Genomic DNA, 19,669 nt, shown 5'->3' with positions numbered 1-19,669 from the left:
TTGGTACCAATGCCAGAGTAGAGAACAACGTATGCAGTCTACAGCCTCTTATCCTAAGCATCCCAGTTTTCAATGAAAGAAAGACCTCATGATTGTGGAAGACACTGGAGAAATACAAAGAAAATATGAACTTTCACCTTAGACACCAGAACATTCACAAATCCCCATATTGTTTGCAAATGTTCTTGGTCCCCAGTTATGAAATACTGCTATTCTAAGTCTCACCACCAAGCAAAACCCAAAGCTCTGCACATACTTTACAGGGTTTCCCGTTCTTTTCTGTGAAGGGAAAGTAAATACGGTTAAGAACTTAATTCATTCTGGAGGGCTGTTCTTAACCTGAAACTGTTCTTAACCTGAAGTGTCTGTAACCCAAGGTCTGTAACCCCTGTACAAGCAACCCCCCTTTGTGCAGGGGGTATGTACAAATGTGAAATTGAGTATAATAAAAGCACCCATTGGAAAAGCCTGCAAATACCCTCTAAACCTCCGGAAGCCCTTGAAAACTCCCTTTAAAAACTAGCAGTGTATACCAGATGCCAGACTCCATCACTAGTGCTCCCTCCCAACCTCCTTCCTCAAACTCAAACTTTCCACAGGTTTCAATGGTTGGTGCAAGGGCTCTTGGGATTGCAATTACAAAGGCCTGTGGGGTTGCTAGGCGCTGTTTTGTGCTTTTCTGGGGCACAAAATTTTAGCAATTTTAAAATTCTCTTCTGGGTTGGGTGTGATGTATATGTACATCAATGGGGGTTGCCTCTATTCTTGATGGCTGCTCAGCATTTATGGAACTCCTTTCACTCAGTGGTTAGCCACCTATAGTCTAAGCATATTTCAGGAGTATAATAAGATATGGCTGGAGAAGGATCCTGGGGTGCTGCACTTAGGCAAAAGTGCCGTATTTTAATTAGATGTATTTGTATTTTCTGTCATCCGTAACATGTTATATTCTGAATTAGAATGTGGTCTCACATATTAGAACATGCTATAACTTTAGTTAACTGACTGTGGACACAATTTATTAGCTAGGCATATTTAAATCCCGATCATTTCATTGCGAGAGTTTAAAGTGTATGTCTGTTTTTCAATGAAATAAATGGGGCTTAAGAGGATTTAACTTTGGTTGGATCATGCTCAATGTTTGCTCAAAGCTTGCTTGGTTGAATTGTGTGTGGATAATGATGAAAAGATGTCAGCCATGGAAATCAATAAATTTAAGGATGAGTAACTTGGTGTTGTGACCAATGGAGAAGGCTAACATCCCATAAAAACTGATGTGTGAATTCCCAGCATTTTTAGTAGAGCTGGATTGCATCCTGGCTTCTTCTTTTTTGTCCTGGTTCAAAGGAAGACTGCAGCAGTAACCAGAAATCATCACTCTGCAGCTACCTACTATACCTCCAAGCAGAAATATGTGTACACTGGGTGACATAGTGAGATGCTTCATACTTAACAGAAGAGCTTGTCAAATGCCTCATTGGGCTCCTAAAAAGCGCATTTTGCCTGAAGATGTTGGCAGCACAATTCTGATGAATGACCATGGGGCCCAGACAACAGGAGAAGAAAGCACAAAATCCAGTTGAAATTAATTTGCTGAAATAAGTGAATAAAGCATTCATCCATGAGGCTTAATCTGTTAAAGTCAGCTGCAGTGCTGCCTAACTCATGAAACATGCTCAAACGTATTTTTGCACTTGCATCTGAAAGGTCTTCCCTTTTCACAATTCATGGGCATTCCAGCTAACTGAAATGAAGAATCACCTGCACCAGAGCTCAAGAAAAGGAGTTAAAATGCTGTCTCATTCAGCCATAGCCTAAGAGGCAGCATAGCTCAACAGTTAACATGTAATCTAGGGTTTGGTAATTAAGTTACTCTCAAGGCCTCAGCTTTGGTGCTGGATTATACTGACCCAAAAGGTGAAGGGTCCGAGACAGTTGTAGTTGATGCAATCTGACCTGATCTAGCAATGAATAAGAAAACCCTTGTTAGGGCACAGCTCAAATTAACAGGTACCAGCTGTTCTGAGCACCTCAACGGACAGCCCAAGTTCTTTGAGCCACCCCAAGGCAGTGCCAACATTCACTTGAAATGCCAGCAGGCGGAACACTAAAGCACTACCAGACTCCAGACATTTGCTCTTGAGGGAGAAAAGCTTGAGGCAGCCTTCAGACCCATCACTAGGGCTGTATGAGATTTGTGGAGGGGAGTTGCAGCTTTGCTCCGTATTGTCTCTGGTTGGACAAACCAAGATGGAGCTGTGTCAGTGGGGACGTGGGAAAGAATGACAGCCAATGTTCATTGTGTTTAATCTCCCACTTGTGGGCTTCACTTCAGGACTTTATTTAGGGAAGGTAGTGGGAGACGTTCTCTGCCCTTTTTCAAATGTTGATGATGATGATTCTTCTACACCAGGTAACTATGTACGTCAGTGAAGGGGGAGGACAGCTCCAACAAGCCTCTCCTTTGAGGACTCCAGCTGCTATTAAGTCAATGATCTGAATAGCTGTGCAACAGGAGCAGACCTGCCCTCTTGGCCTGGACAGTGTCACCTGCTCTACTCTCAGCTCTGATTGGGGGGAATGTTTTGTCTAGATTAAGGATTGCTCTCCTAGATATTCAAAATCTGCATAGAGAGATCTACGGAACTGTATTATAGAAACTATGGGCTGGATTCGACTAAATAGCCAGCAGGACCCAGCACATCAAGTCTCACTAACACAATGGGACTTTACCCCTCCTCTTCCTGCCCCACCCATCAGCTCAGGTGGGGTGGGGTGGGGTGGAGAGAACCCCCCACAACAGCATGGAATTGAGAGGAGAAGGGAGAGCATTCCACCAGGCAAGCAGAAATGTTTGCACTGATGGCGCAATCTCCTTAACACGACTTTGAATTCCACCCCATAACTTTAAGAACTGGCATATGAGCTTGCTTTCCCCCTTCTCACTCATCCTCTCCTTTTCCTTGCATGCCATGAATTTATTTATTTTTTTAGACTGTAAGCCTCAAGGCAGGGGCTGTCTTTGTAAGCTGCTTTGGGAACCTTTTGGGCTTTAAATAAATAAATAGTCTAATAATGAAACAGGTCTATTTTCAAAGTACACCTGCCAAAGCCTTAAGCCCCTTTTCTTCAAGAAAAGGGGGAGGTTTTTTTCTCAAAAGAAGGTTGCCTTGTGTTGAAAACCAGAAAATAGTCACTATGCTAGCTGCTCTTAAAATATGTTTTTGTTTCCATTTGAATTTATTTGAGAGCAAACCTATGGGTTCTTCTGTATCTTGTCTCATCCCCACTGAAATCACTCCTCCCCCTCCCTCATTTGCTTCTGGAAAGGGAAGGATAGCAGACACTTTTCTTCATGTCTTTCCCCCCAGCATTTATTTGTTGTATCTACAGTTCATTCCAGTGACAAATTGTGTGTGTGCTTGTTCTTTCCCTGCACATTCTTACTGCTACCTAATAGGTACTGAGCTGTAAGATGAGTGCATTCATTGTCTCTTAATATTAGACCTGTCAGCCACACAGCAAAACAACCCTCAGGGAGAAATCAATAATTGTTACCCAATGCCCATTGATTTATACTATGTCTCCAATGAAAGTTCCACTATCCAATATATTGAACACTTTTTTTCTGTTTGAAGAGAGCTGTCTGTCTGAAAATATTGCACCGCTGGAAGCACAATGGCACCATAGGAAAAGAAAAGGGCATTCAGATTTCAGTTGCTAAACAAGCAGTAAAAGCAGATTGCTTGTTCATGGCTTTTGAGTGGATAACTATGAACTAAGATGTGAAGTGGTCTTCACTAGAAATGTGTAAATCATGTAAAGCTTGCCTCAGATTAAGTTAGAAATTATCCAAAATCGACACACCCACACCCACACACAGCACCACCAACAAAAAGACAGTCCAGGGGCTAGAAAAAAATTATTTGCTGCCTCCCATGTCCTCCAAGGCCATCCCCATTCCTTACCTTGAGAATGGGTGGTGTCAGCAGTTGTACAAAATGCAATCTACAATTGAAGATACACTTGGGAGACCTAAATTGCCCATAGTCCTCTCCAACTCCACGACTTTTACTCAGTGTGATAAGCAAGAGAAAGTAGAAAACAAAGAGTAAGCCCTGCCTTTGCTTGTGCAAGTCCACTGGTGCAGTGATTGCCACTAAGCTTCAAGTTAAGGAAAGGGGAAGAGAGTACAGCAGTGTGCTTGGAACCGCAAACTGCAGGTGTTGGACAAATGGATGGAAGTCAGGATTCTTCTGTGGCTCAGATTTTGATCCAAGTTAGAAATTTTTATTTTATTACTTATTCCCCCCCCCCCCAATTGATTATAGTGGGAAAATCAAGAAATGTCTATTTTTAAATTTTATTTATTAGGAGAAGTGAATAGAATTTGCAGTCATAGTAGGTAAAGGACTGAACGGGGCACGATGCATGCAAGGGTGTTAATGCCCTCGCCCCCATTCACACTTTGGGTGTTGTACGTTCAGGAACCCCACACAAATGCCTGCAAACACCTACACAATCCAGCCAATGTCCATCAAGCAGCATTGCAAGTAAAGGGGTGTTTTCAGCTCAAAGAATCACAGAATTGTAGAGTTGGAAGGGACCAAGAGGGTCATCTTGTCCAACCCGCTGCAATGCAGAAATCTTAACTAAATTGTCCATGACAGATGGCCATCCAACCTCTGCTTAAAAACCTCCAAGGAAGGAGAGCCCACAACCTCCCAAGGAAGTCCATTCCACTGTCAAAGAGCTCTTACCATCAGAAAGATCTTCCTGATGTTCAATTGGAATCTCCTTTCTTGTAACTTAAAGCTGTTGGCTTGGGTCCTATCGTCTAGAGCCAAAGAGAACATGCTTGCTCCATGTGACAGCCCTTTAGATATATGAAGATGGCTATAATATCTCATCTCAGTCTCCTCTTATCCAGGCTAAACATACCCAACTCTCTCAACTGTTCCTCATAAGGCTTAATTTCCAGACTCTTAATCATATTGGATGCCCTTCCCTGCTGATTTCCAGCTTTTTCTCCATATCCAGCTCTTTAAACAGCTTTCCTGTGACTTTGCTGTCAATCAAGCAGAAAATAAAAATTAGAAAATTCTCTAATTCTTTTTTGAAGTATGTTTTCTTAATACCTCTTATGTATTTATGTATCAAATTGGGAGGAATTTTTTTTTAACTAGCCACAACACCTTGACCTCCTAATCAGGATGAGCCTGCTTCTCAGCCCCTTTCAGACCCAAATTGCCTCAGATATGGAGGAGATTAAACCATACCCGGAGTTTACAACACAAAGCAAATTTAGCAGCAAGGTGAAAAGCCCTCTTCAGAAAGGGCACAAAACTGAACTGGCCTTCAACCCCCAGGTAGTTTTCTATATAATTTGATCTCTAAATAATGATGTTCAGAGCAAAACTTTTAATCTATTCATATAGAGATGAAATGTCACTCCGTTACCTTTGCCAACAAAGTGCCAACATTTCAGCTGTGAGGCTGTCAGTGAGGTGCTTTGTTCCTTAGTCAATGCTAAAATTTCCGAAGACAGAAATATCAGGAGAAAATATGCAGTTAAAAACACACACACAAAGGCCTCAGTGTAACTACTTTAGAGCAATTTCAGTTAAAATCAATGGGATTTACATTAGCATTCGGTTGGTTTCAATGGGTTTTATTGCATCCTTGAGCTGCATGGAAATCAAGGATGGTGTCAGTCAGTCATTCGCATCTTACAAGTGCCGCCAGAACAATCCTTCCTCCCTGATCAGTGCTGCAGAAGGCGGTTAGGATCAAGCGAACTATCTCTGTTGTATCTCCTAAAAGCATTGGGTGGCAGAAAAGCTACCACTGGCAGGTTTCCACTGGAAGTAGCTAGTGTGATGCCCTGAAACAGGGCATTTTATGGGTGGAGTGGGGTGCAAGACAAATCTGGCCCCTGGGCTGAAAAAGGTTTCTAACTCTGTCCTAAAGCTTTCTTCCTTGCTCATCAGCAATAGTAGAAATAAAATAACAACAACAACAACAACAACAACAACAACTTATTTATACCCCACCCATCTGGCTGGGTTTCTCTAGCCACTCTGGGCAGCTCCCAATCGAATATTAAATACACAATACAACATTAAACATTAAAAACTTCGCTAAACAGGGCTGCCTTCAGATGTCTTCTAAAAGTCAGATAGTTGTTTATTTCCTTGACATCTGATGGGAGGGCATTCCACAGTGAGGGAACTGCCAGAAGGCCCTCGGAGCTGGATCTCAGTGTCCATACCAATAAATCAGTCCCAATCAAAAGTGCTCATCATCACTGCACATAGTAATACAGAAAGCTTAAAATATTTTCATTCCCAGTATGCAATTATACCTTCTATGGTGGTTTCTGTTTCAGAAGTTGACTTTTAAAATGCAAAGCTCTATAGCTCTTGTGTTTGCTTTTTCTTGTTTCCATTTAAATCTGCTGAGCAGGAATCTCAAAGTTCTGCAAACCTGAACCTCAAACCTGCATAATTTTTGATATGTGACTCTCATCTACACCCTACGATGAAAGAATCTGCCTTTTAAATTTGATCTGCTGTCCAAGTGCTCTATTTGAACAAGCACGTTTTGTGTCCTGAATACGCTGGGCGTACTATTTTAAAGTCAGAATTATCCATTCCATCGCTCCTCTCTTTGGCAATGCTTCACAAATGTCTACTTTTTCCAAGGTCCCATCACAATTTATGTGATGCAGCTGCCTCTTTCTTCCAGGTTTGACACAAGATGTTCCTGGGCTTGTGTCTTGAAGTTTGGCTTCCTGCAAAAAATGAAGGCATCTGAAACTGTAACACTTAAAATAGAACTCTTGCAAGTGCATCAATCCATACCAATTATATTTATAAGCCGGAACTGCTCTGGGCACGTACTGGGACATGAGGCAAGCACGTATAAAGTAGAGTGAAATGCCAGGAAAGCTTTGTGTTAATGAATAGCTTGTTTGACTAAGATTTTCTTCCTCCCCCTCCTCCAAACTATTTGTTCTTCTCCTTTGCTTCAACAGGCATACTCCAAATGGTGTCACCTTCTTTTTAAATGTTTCTGTTACTTCACTTAGATTCACCAGTGATCTATTATCAGTTATCTGATATTGCCTTGTAACTAGTGGCCATTTGAATCCAGAGATCTTTGAGGAGAACAGCTGACAGGATTACAGCATTCCCAAACCTGCTCCATTCCTCAAAATCCCATTCCACCCCCACATCGGCCGTGCAATGGCAGTCAGTGTCATTATTATTTAAAAGAAATATATATTTTGGACTGAAGAAGTAAATACCTTATCACTGAAACGCTCCCTTTTGTGTGTGATCTGAGGTCTGTATAGGTACCAAAATATGTTACACCAGCCTTTCAGATAAACATTAAAATACAATAAGAAACAAATGGACATAGGTACCATAGAGGTTTCTCTCATAAATGAAAGATCCTTCCATTATCAAAGCTGTTAGCTATTTTGGCTACTTTGTGAAAAAGCTATACCAAGACCAGGTTCCTGGGCTTCAAGCTTTTGAAGAGAGTATAAATGAAAGAAGGACACGTGGATGATAGAGAAACTGGAGCACTTGGCTTCAGAGGTGGGTCTCTGAAAGTCTCCAGTACTAACAGAGAGGCAAGGAACCAGTTATTTAATTGTAGGCCTTTTGCCGACACCACTCTTAGGAAGTGGCTTCCTACCTAGTCAGGCCATCAGTCTGTCTGGCTGAGATTCATGTATAGACAGCGACAGTCAGATGGTCTCTAGGGTTTCAGATAGTGGCTTTCCCCCAGCCCTACCTAGAGATGCCAGGGATTGAGTGACATGTGAGTAACACTGACAGTACATCCTGATATGGCAGTAGCAGTATCTCCAGGGACAATGAGGGAGTGTCTGTGCTTGGGGATGGTGTGTTTCCCCCCTTTTCCTCCCAGGCTGAGCATTTGAAGGATATGGTGGCTGTGCCTCTCCTCCAACCATGCTAAATTAGTGTACTGAAATGCTTTGAAAAAGATATCCACATGTGTAATGTTGAATTATGTACTTCTTCACAACATATACAGAGATATACGGCTTTTCTGCCAAGGCATTTTGTGGCAGTTTGCGATTTTAACTACAGAAACAAATATAAATAAATAAAATGGAAAAGATAAATCAATTCTCTCAGGATTCTCTCAGGCCATTGGTAGTCTCTCCAGGAGCTGATGGTAAGAGCTCCCTAGCCTAGCTTTGTAGCAACGAAACAATTGCAGTATTGGTGGTAATGATGACATATCACACCCGTATTTTTGTACATTCAAGCTCTAAATTATTTAGCAGACTCTTGCCACTCTGTCAATGAGGTTTTTACAAGCACACACATCAATGAGTCTGCATGGTGTTGATCAGGGCTTTAGTATGCTGTGAGTGGCAGCCATCCTTTGCCAAAGCAACAGCTTTTACTTTGTGTTTTACTGTATCGTTAAATGTACGCCAGAATTTTTCATTCACAAAATTGGATCTGACCTCTGAGTTAGTGGCCAAAACCACATTGAATTATGAGCCTTCCAGAACAATGCAAGTTACAGATTTTTTGGAATAAATCTTCATGCAGCCTTCTATCCAGGGTGTGGGAAATAGATGCACTGCATATGGATGACCTGCAGTGAAAACACAGAGGTCCACATCTTCTGTAATGTGTGAAGACTGGCTTTGTTTTGTTCAGTTTTGTGGTGATCTTAGGGAGCACCTATTTTTTTGCAGCAGGGTGCAGGTAGGGGCCCTGTCCTCCATGTCTTAGAACAACCCATGTTTTAGACAGTGTATGCGCCAAAGCTCTCACTTGCTTGATCATTAGCTTGTCGTAGTGAGTGGGCTTGCACATTCCTATGACCCTTGTGAGCAAAGCAGTTGGGAATCTCTTACTCCCAGCAGGGCCACCCAAGGCAGTATCTTTCCACAAAGACTGACATTGATGCCGAAATCCAGCATTGCCTGAAGTGCAGCTTTCTCCCAATTGAAGTGCAGAGTGTTTGAGGACCAGGACATTCACAGGGAAACCAGAATGCTTGTTTACAAACCTATTGTACTACCAACCTTACTGTATGCTTGTGAAACATGGACCATTCATAAACACCATCTCCAACTCCTTGAAATATTCCATCAATGGTGTCTCCGAAAAATTTTACATTTCACTTGGGAAGACAGGCAAACTAATGCCAGTGTACTGAAAGAAGCAAAGATCACCAGTGTCAAAGCAATGATTCTTCAACATCAACTTTGTTGGACTGGTCATGTTGTGCGGATTCCTGATTATCGTCTTCCAAAGCAACTACTCTATTCTGAACTTACAAATGGAAAGCGTAATGCTGGTGGTCAACAAAAGATGTTTAAAGACTCTCTCAAGGCAAATCTTAAAAAATGTAGTATAGACACTGAAAACTGGGAAACACTGGCCTGTGAGCACTCCAGTTGGAGAACAGCCTTTACCAAAGGTGTCAGGGGCTTTGAAGATGCTCCAACTCCAGTTGAAAGGGAGAAATGTGCTAAGAGGAAGGCAGGTTTGGCAAACCCTCACCATGATCAACTCCTGCCCCCAAACCTATGTCTCCACTGTGGAAGAAAGTGTGGATCCAGAATTGTCACTTATGGACTTACTGTTAAAACTGTGTTTATAGAGGGCAATCTTTCATGGCTATGAGTGATCGCCAAAGAAGAAGAAGCTCCAAAGCTAAGGATTTAGGAACACTGAAAAAACAATTTGCTTCAGTTTCAAGGGAATGATGTGCAAGTTCTATGATGTATAATGGTACTTCATGGAACACACATTACTCTGAAAGAAGGTTATTAGAGAATGTCAAATCATTTGCCCATGTATGTGCACAGGAAATAATAGATCTAGCTGAAAGGCATGGAGAGCTGTGTTGACCATGGCAATGCATCCCTAGTTATTATAATTATTGTATAATTATAACATTGTTGTATAATCTTAGAATGTTTTATAATATTAAAAGAGGTGTGGCTGTGACTATCATGAAGGGATGTTGCACTTCTGAATTTGCCACTACACTACTGGTTCTGTTGCTACCAAGTATTCTCTGGCCCAACGGCATGAGATTAAACATTGAGAAGTCATAGAGTCTTTCTAGGGACTCATGATGTGAGTTACTTTGTCCACCATACCAAATGAAGGCCTTTAGGCTAGATAGGAAAAATTCTGCCCCATCTATTGTTATCATTCCTCTCCTGTAATATCTTCTGAAGGGCATGATTTCCATTTAGACGACATGTAGAACCAGGTCAAACATGAGAGAATCAGTTTTGTACCTAACTGGCTAATCTGACAGCTCATATAGCTCAATTCCTGTGAAATATCCAGCTAGACAATTTAGTCTTTGAGACCAATGTGTTAGAAAACACATAAGCTGAGAGAGGCAGAGAGGTTTGCTCAAATGTGGAATTACCACCACCTCCATGTTCTTGACAGAAGCAGATTAATTTAATGAGGAGAACATTAATATTTGACTGTGAATCTGGGAATTATTACTAATTGCTTGAGCAATTTCTTGCTAATGATGCTGTAATGATTTTGCCTGTTACAAGCTGTAATGCTGTCATGACTGCATTACTCAGATACAGGTCCATGGGGAGAAGTTGGTAGGGTAAATGGTGATTGAAAGTTCCACATTTAAGCAATTAGCCTCCATACTTTCAAAATAAAATGTGCAGTTTGTGTATCTAATGCTCATTGCACTTCTTAAAAGCTCTCTTGCCTACCTATGGCTAATTATTTTCAAAGAAGTGCATTTTTAGGAATGGAAATGTTTACGTATTTAAGATTTATATATACTACCTCTCAGCAAAGCTTCCATAGTGGCTTACTAAAACAATATATGGATACAAATATAGCTATATAATGCCACTGTGAAGATAATGCCAAAAATTGCATCTTAAATCAAGAGGATAATTCAGTCTTTATGAACTAGGCTTTACTGATTTGCAGGAAATTGATCTATCCTTCTAATTTCATGCAAAACTGCCAGGTACTGGCTGTTCTTTCAAAGGAGCCAGGCGTGAATGTGGGGAGAGTGGGGTCAAAATCAAAGTCCAAGGAAGCAGTTAGGAATTAGGAAGTTGTGGGTGGTGTGGGAAGGATGAACTAGACATGGTGATTTGCTCATGCTAAAGGCATTGAGGCCTGAGCTTTATAGGGCTGGTGCAATGAGATTGGCATTGGGATCAGCTGGCTGGTGTTTAGGCTAATCCTGCAACCTAGACAGCAGCACTGAAGCTCAGAGCTTAATCTACCAGGCTTGCAGCTGGAATGAAACCAGTGGCACAAGAGGTTAGAATAGTGGTGCAGTTGCCTTTTAGACCTTAGATATGATGCTGGTGGGCTTTGACAGAGTGGGGGCTTTAAATGGCTCTGTGCATTACAGCTGTCATAGAATCATAGAACTGTAGCCCAGCCCCCTTGCAGTGCAGTAATCTTTTGCCTAATTTGGGGCTTGAACCCACAATTAAGAGCCTCATGCTCTACCAACTGAGCTTTTCCAGAGCACACAGTTAGCATTGTGAAGCACAAAATTAGCATTCTCCTTTATTTCCCCATCACTATCCCATGTTTCTCAACTGCATCTAAATCTGAAGGAACATTATTTTCTCCTGTGTTACAGAGGCCCAACTGGCTTCAACCAGAAGTGCCAGTTCTATGCTGTGGAATGTTTTCCAGCAATGATTCAGCAAGCATCCTCACTTTTGACTTTCAGGCGTCTCTTGAAGACTTTTTTTCTGCCAATGGGCCAAAGCAGTTATTTAAAATTGTTCTTGAGAGCTTTTCTTACTGTCAAGTGGTATATAGATTGTGTTAATTAAACAAATGCATCAATTAAATAGCTGCAGCTTGAAATAAATACAACCATGTGTAATGAAGGCAGACTAGAAATGGGAGCAGGCTGCCTGTTAGCAGCTATGAGCAGAAAGCACTTCGAAACCTATTTTGGCATTAAGTGGTAACTAACTAAATTATAAAATTATTCTCTCTCAAAATAAACAAGTGGTTTGTTTTATTTGAGGTTCTTTTAAAATTATTTTTGTTAGCAGGATTTTGGACACTATTTCTGATACAAGTTAATGTCCAATAAGATTCAGAAAGGGCTTAGATTTTTATTTCGGTCCTGGAGGTCCTGCTGAACATGATCAGAAGGGACCGGCTGGTTAAAGGTATACAGGTCGGAGCTAAACAGTATAAATTAAAGGCATTTGCAGATGACTTAGTATTGACGTTACAGGAGCCAGAATCTAGTACTAAAAGGGTTTTAGAACTAATTCTTGAATTTGGTCAAGTGGCAGGATTTAAATTGAACAAGTTAAAAACTAAGGTTTTAGAGAAAAATTTAACATTAATTGAAAAAGAGAGGTTTCAGAATGAGACGGGATTGACCGTGGTTAAGAAAGTGAAATACCTGGGGATAAATATGACAGCTAAAAATGGGAATTTATTTAAAGATAACTATGAAAAATGCTGGACGGAAGTGAAAAAAGATTTAGAAATTTGGTCAAATTTAAAGCTTTCCTTGTTGGGTCGAATTGCAGTTATAAAAATGAATGTATTGCCTAGAATGTTGTTTTTGTTTCAAACGTTACAAATTGTGGACAAGATGGATTGTTTCAAGAAGTGGCATAAAGATATCTCTAGATTTGTCTGGCAGGGCAAGAAGCCCAGAATAAAATTTAAAATACTAACTGATGTAAAGGAAAGGGGTGGATTTGCCCTGCCAGACTTTAAACTTTACTATGAATCAGCAGCATTCTGCTGGTTGAAAGATTGGCTGCTACTCGAGAACACAGACATATTGGATTTAGAAGGTTTTAACAATGTTTTTGGATGGCATGCATATTTGTGGTACGACAAGGTTAAAGCACACAAAGCATTTAAAAACCATATTGTCAGGAAAGCATTGTTCAATGTTTGGATAAGATACAAGGATTTATTGGAAAATAAAACCCCAAGGTGGTTGTCACCAATGGAAGCAAAAGCTCAGAAAAAGCTCAATATGGAGGCCAAATGGCCGAAATATTGGGAAATTTTGGAACAAGAAGGAGATAGATTGAAATTGCAGAGTTTTGAGAAACTAAAAAACAAAGTGCGAGATTGGCTTCATTATTACCAGATAATGGAGGCATATAATTTGGACAAAAAAATTGGCTTCCAGGTGGAAAAATCAAAATTAGAAACAGAGCTGTAGAACCTAAAACTAAGATTTTGTCAAAGATGTATAACTTGCTGTTGAAATGGAACACTCAGGACGAAACGGTGAAATCTGCTATGATTAAATGGGCACAAGACGTTGGACATGACATTATGTTTGCTGACTGGGAACAGTTATGGACCACAGGTATGAAGTTTACAGCATGTAATGCCTTAAGAGAGAATATTATGAAAATGATTTACAGGTGGTACATGACCCCAGTCAAGCTTGCAAAAATTTACCATTTGCCCGATAATAAATGCTGGAAATGTAAAGAAAATGAAGGTACATTCTTTCACCTTTGGTGGACGTGCCCAAGGATTAAGGCTTTCTGGGAAATGATTTATAATGAAATGAAAAAGGTATTTAAATATACCTTCTTGAAGAAACCAGAGGCCTAGAAACTAAGTGGTTTCCAGCTGTAATGCTTTAAGAGAATATGGGGGGGGGAAAGGTTTTAGAAATAGGTTTAAATTTATTGATAAGGATTTGCTGAACTAACAATTTGAATTGGAATACAAAAAAGGGAGGTGTGAGGAGGTCTGGGAAATAAGTTAATGAAAAATAAGTAATGATATCTTATGTGTTTTTAATTATTTTTATTTTTGTATTTTTGTTACTTTTTCTTTTTTCTTTTTGATTTTTATTGTATTACTATTGAAAACTTTAATAAATATTCTTTAAAAAAAATAAAAAATAGATTTTTCATAAGAACTGAGCATCCAGAAGCTCCTGTGTTGTGATCAAGCTCCTCCAATATAAGCCCAGTCTTTCTACAAGGGTGGTTTGCTTTTCTTATTAACTTTGACGCACCTGTCAAAGTACATTTTCTGCTGGTTTGAGCTCCATTGGTGTTTATAAAAAAGCTCATCCATTGTTAACAGAATTGTATGCACAAGTAAGACAGTAAATGAACTGACAGAACAGTCAAGGGCTGTTATGCTAGTATCAGATCTAACTGCTCTCGATATTCCCAAAGTTATATATTAGTTCTTTATTCATAGCTGAGATGGATGTCCCTTGTGAAGCCAAGCTAACCTCAGTAACACAACCTTTAGGAATGTTTAGTTTTGACATTAAATGCCTGACATCATTGGGCCCCTTGTGATACTTTGCAGTGACACCATTTTATATCATGATGCTTTGGGAGATAGCAAACTGGTCTGTAACTGGGATATATCTAGGACAAGATGACAGAACCAAGCCCCAAAGGGAAGTAAATCCAGATAGGCTAAGATATCCAAAGTACTACACTTATTATCACATTAGAGTGAAAATCAGAGCAGGACAGGTCACAGTCATGGTGCCAGATTCAATTAACCCACCATGCTAGCAGAACCCGTCACAAGGGCTCCTGCTAGCACAGCAGGATTTTCCCTTCTCTCCTCTCGGCATGTACCTCCATGACTCCCACAAATCATCTCTGGAAGGTTGGGAGAAGTCCCAGAACAGCACATGAGAGGAGGAGGAGAGAGACTCTTCCTATCAAACAAGCAGAAATCTGGAAGCTTCCACTGGCCAAGTTGGCCAAGAAGATGACAACCCTCCCCTAATGCTTGTCCCTATAATCTGATATTCATAACTGAAGATGAAAGCAATCAAGGTGAATAGAAAGCAAGAGCTCAAACAGGCCCAGAAGCTTCCCTTTCATGCAGTGCCTCCTCCACAACCAAACAGCAGGACCACTATTATCCCAGCCCCACTAGCCCCAGTATATATTGGCTATTAGGAGGAATTATACATGAAAATAAATTTAGATTATGGAAATTTAGGAATGGAAGAATTAAATCATAAAAAGCTATGATAAAGTGGATGGGAAGAAAAAGAGGAGATAATAAGGTCATGCACAGAAAAGTCCAGATTCAAGAGGGTTGCTGAGTTTAATGAAATCATGTGCACCAGTGTAGGTATGTATCTCTATCTGAACAACTGAAAAGAGGTTGGATGTCCATAGCTCTCTGTTTTCTGTCCTTTGTATTATTTTGTCTACAAGCAAAGCAATAATATATTTTAGTTGAAAATTTCTTAGCTACTTCCCTCTCCCAAACTTATAGCACTGACCATACCTCACGATAAAACATATAATCAATGCTTGCTCATGTAGGAGGATGCGATATTGGAAACCAAGGTGAGTTTCTAGTTGGAATTCATTGCCTGAGAATGCAGGGTGGCGTTGGCAAACCCTTTCTAAAGATTGTGCCATGCATTTATTTTCTCATTAGCATCTATTTTCCATTGTATGTTTTCAACAAAGGTAACCTTGGAGGGGTGAGTGCATTTCTTCCTGTCAGGAAGAGCCTGTGATGCTCTTTCAAAGGTGCATGCATGATTGAGCAGCAATATATCACAAGGGCCGTAGCAGCGACAGAACTAATTCTCTGTAGGTCATAGGAAGAGGAGGAGGGAAGAAAATCTATTCTATGGGTTTTTGCTCACTGCATTTATGCGATCATGTGCAGCGTGACAAGTTTTCTTCCAACCCAAACTAATTGTTTATCAACCTTCAATCAGCCTTCTGCAAAAAAATGCAGAGATACAAACATGTTCATGTTAATTTGTTTGGATAAAAGTATATCCTCCTTTTAATTATATTAGAGGCATTGAAGAGCAGCCTGAAGACTACTTCTTTGTATGCAGTTTCCATTGCAGCCTCTCACCCTCCCTGAAAAACTGTGCTTGAAAGTTAGAGGACTGTCCACAGTGAAATCCAATGTGGTACATCTTGAAAGGGAAATTGGTCACTCCCAATCTTTTTTCCCCCCTCAACTTCCCTAAGTATAGAATACCGGTACATTTTTGTTTCTGCACAGGGTTCCTTGGATCCCAACTGCTGTTATCTTGACAGTGTCATTAAAATGAGTAAGTCAGTATTCACAGTTTAAGCAAACAAAACAGCATGGCCCGCTGAAATGTATCATGAATTCATTGTGATTAATTATATCTCACTTGCATGCAGAGGCAATGTAGGACTTCTTCACATCTTACATTTTTGGAGAAGAGACCTAAGATGTTTCTTAGGTTTCTTAGCATGTATGGAGCAAATGTGTGCGTGCACACACATACCTATATCAGGGGTGCCATGTTCTGTTTCATTGCTGGAGGCAAAATGGGAATGGGCCATTTCCACCCACACCCGCAACTGCTGCGTCTCATTCTTGTGTGGCAGTGACTGTGAAGCACCAACAGTGGCCTTGGTTGCTGGTGAGATCTCATGATATATCAATGAAATCTCATGAGATTTTGTGTGCTGCCTAAGGTCTTATGAGATCTTGGTGAGATCTTGCTGAAAACCGGTGCCGCTGGTGGCGGGTGTTAAGTATAATTGTTTAATTGACACTAGAATGGAAAATGCCTGTGTGTATTGCTGAAAAGTTTTAACCTTGAAGATTCTATTAAAGTATACTAAGTGGAATCTGCGCTCCTTGATAATTAACTATTGTTGTTTTCTGCTAACTAACACATGAGTGTTTAACCTTAGATCAGATGACAAAGGTATTGAGTTGCAAATCTTCATTTGGAAGGGGAGTTGCCTTTGAGTATTTGTTCTCAGGCTCTGTGAGAATAAGATACCTCTCCAGGAGCTGCATAGCCTAAGGAATTGGAATGCAGGCTAACTGAGCCTGTGGGAGAGAGAACTATGTTTGTCAGCTCTGATTATAAGTTTGTTTCATTTCTAAGAAGATGAACCTATGCTGGACTTGCACATGATATTGTACGGAATTATTTGGTTGTATCTTTGATATTTTTGTACCGTTTTGAATAAATTTCTGCAAGTAAAATGTTTGAATGATATCTAACTGGTCCAGACAATGCTTCATTCCAAAAGGAGTTTTTATGCAACCAGTCACTTCAGGCTGCACAATATTAATATCTGCCATAGTGGGGGTGGCAGAAGTGAGGTGAGCGCTGCTTCTTGGGCTTCTACCACTTGAGGCAGGTAACTCACCTTGCTTCATCAGTGGGCCAGGCCTGATATATATCATCAATGGAGCAGAAACATGTGTACAAACATGTATCATCCAGCTGCATTCAACATTCAGTTGTTGTTATTGGCTGTACTGTATACATTCAGTGGGAAACCTGCTATTATCTGTACATAATGGCTTTAGGTTTCATATTGCTTTTTATGTAGTGAAAACAATGTCAGCACATGTAATTTTAACAGATGACCTCTTGCTTTCAAGCCCAGCCATTTATTTTTTTATTTACATTTGTATAACACCCATCATCTGTAGATCTCAGGGCAGTCCATAGCATAAAAATACAAGATAAAAACACGAAATACATAATAAAAACAAGAACAAACCAAACCAATAATCCCCAATCCTTCCCACGAGCACATTTAAAATAATATAGGATATTAGTCATAGGATGGGTTTCTACTATAGCTCTGCTGCTGGTTCCCTGACTCACTGTAATTGGAACTTACATTGTTTGCACTTCTTCCCTCCCTTGAAACAATAAATGAAGCAAAAATCAAGACGACACTTCTCTGAATTTTGTGATGTAGTTCCCCAACCAAGTAATGTGGGTTTTTATGAGATATGCACAAACTGATTCACAAATGTGGCAAGCTGAACCAGAAGACTGGAGGGGGGGGGGATGAGAAACTGAGAAAAAACAAAATTGGCAGATCCACTGATCCCTAAGCCTGAAACCCCTAAAAAAGAGAGCAAAGTTTGTCTTGTAAATGGTTGCCACATCCCCTAAGCATGGTGATTAATATAGAAAGCACATTTGATCTTTATATGTACGGAGCAGCTATAGATTTGTGCTAGTGAAGACCCTCAGCACAGTTAGACACACTTATGTGCTTGAAATCAGTGGGCTTAAGTGTGTCTGTGTTGGACAGGAGCCACAATGTACTCTACCAAAGGTCTGGTAACTTCAGATGTTATTCTTGCCTATTATCTTTACTTGCAAGAGTGATGCACTCTTGCCAGCAGTGTAATGTGAGAGGCAGGCACTGATGAATAATGTCATGGCAACATCTGTGGTCACTGAAACTCAGAAATGCGCCTTTCTGATGAATCCCCCCCGACTCATATATTGTACTGAAGAATGAAAATGCTAAACTTAAAGAGGTTTCCCGGAAGCATCTGACTGTCTGCTGTTAAGAGTCAGAAGGATGGGCTTTTGAGCCTATCCAGCAAAGCTTTTCTTTATGCTTCTATAAAAAGAGAGAGAAGAGGAGAGCCAACTACTGCAGCAGTACCACAAATTTTAAAAGGATATGTAAGAGGGCCAATGGACACATGCTTTGTAGTGTTTATCTCCAGGCAAAAGGATATTGTGTAACAAATGATGTCAAAGAATTCTGCCTGAGACCCTGGAGAATTGCTACTAGCCAGAGGACACAGTGCTAGGTTAGATAGTTATAAACTACAGCTGCAGTACACCAACTGACTTCTGTTCCAAAATCGGCAAAGGTGCTTCAAAATTTGATTAGAATTGTCGAGTTGGAAGGGATCCCAAGGGCCATCTAGTCCAACCCCCTGCAATGCAGGAATCTGGCCCACAGCCATCCCTGTGTGGGCTCAAACCACCAACCTTCTGGTTAGCAGCCAAACACACTTACCCATTGCACCACTGCACTTTCAAAAAATACTAACACAGAAAGAAAACAATACAGTACAACCACAGTCCCTAAGCTAGCAAGCCAGCAACAAAACTTGAAATAGATGAGAAGATAATCCAAAATTCCATGGAGAAATCGAGCTCTTAGTTGAGGCCATCAGGTACAAACATTTTCAAGGAATAAATCTAAACCTCTCACTTCTTGACTGTCTTCCCAGTTGTGTTCCAATTGCAATGACTTAAGAGTCCCGACCTTTCTCACTATGTCCTAAATCCACAATGTGCTTGACCACTGAGGCTGTCAGTCTTCTGCTCTTAAAGCAGTTTTTATGCTTGCAGATTCTTATTCTGACCTTTCTCATAGTCCACCCAGGGGGTGGAGCTGCACCAATAGCTTCCTGGTAGCAGAACCACTGCCAATTACCAAGAGGGGTGAGGCAGCACAGACACACCAATCTGGCACTCCCACTACTATATCTGCAAACAGTGGCGTAGCGTGGGGGGTGCAGGGGGGGCCAGCTGCACCGGGCGCAACATCTGGGGGTTAGGGGGCGCAAATCCACGGGTTAGGGGGCGCAAATCCACGGGTTAGGGGGTGCAAATTACTTGCCTTGCCCCGGGTGCTGACAACCCACGCTACGCCACTGTCTGCAAAGCACCACATTGCCACGTTCTCAACCTTCCCCCCCTCTCAGCAATACAGGGCAGTTCACGCCCATAGTTATCACAATAAATAAGATTGCAGGGACATTGTACAGCAGAGATTACACCCTTTAGTTTACAGCTGAAAAACTGCTTCAAGACATATTTCTGTCTGTCCGCAGTATCTACACATTCCTTTAATTTTACTCAGTTA

This window comes from Podarcis raffonei, chromosome 2 (assembly GCF_027172205.1).
Source record: "Podarcis raffonei isolate rPodRaf1 chromosome 2, rPodRaf1.pri, whole genome shotgun sequence".
NCBI classification, from domain to species: domain Eukaryota; kingdom Metazoa; phylum Chordata; class Lepidosauria; order Squamata; family Lacertidae; genus Podarcis; species Podarcis raffonei.
This window is presented reverse-complemented; position numbering follows the sequence as displayed.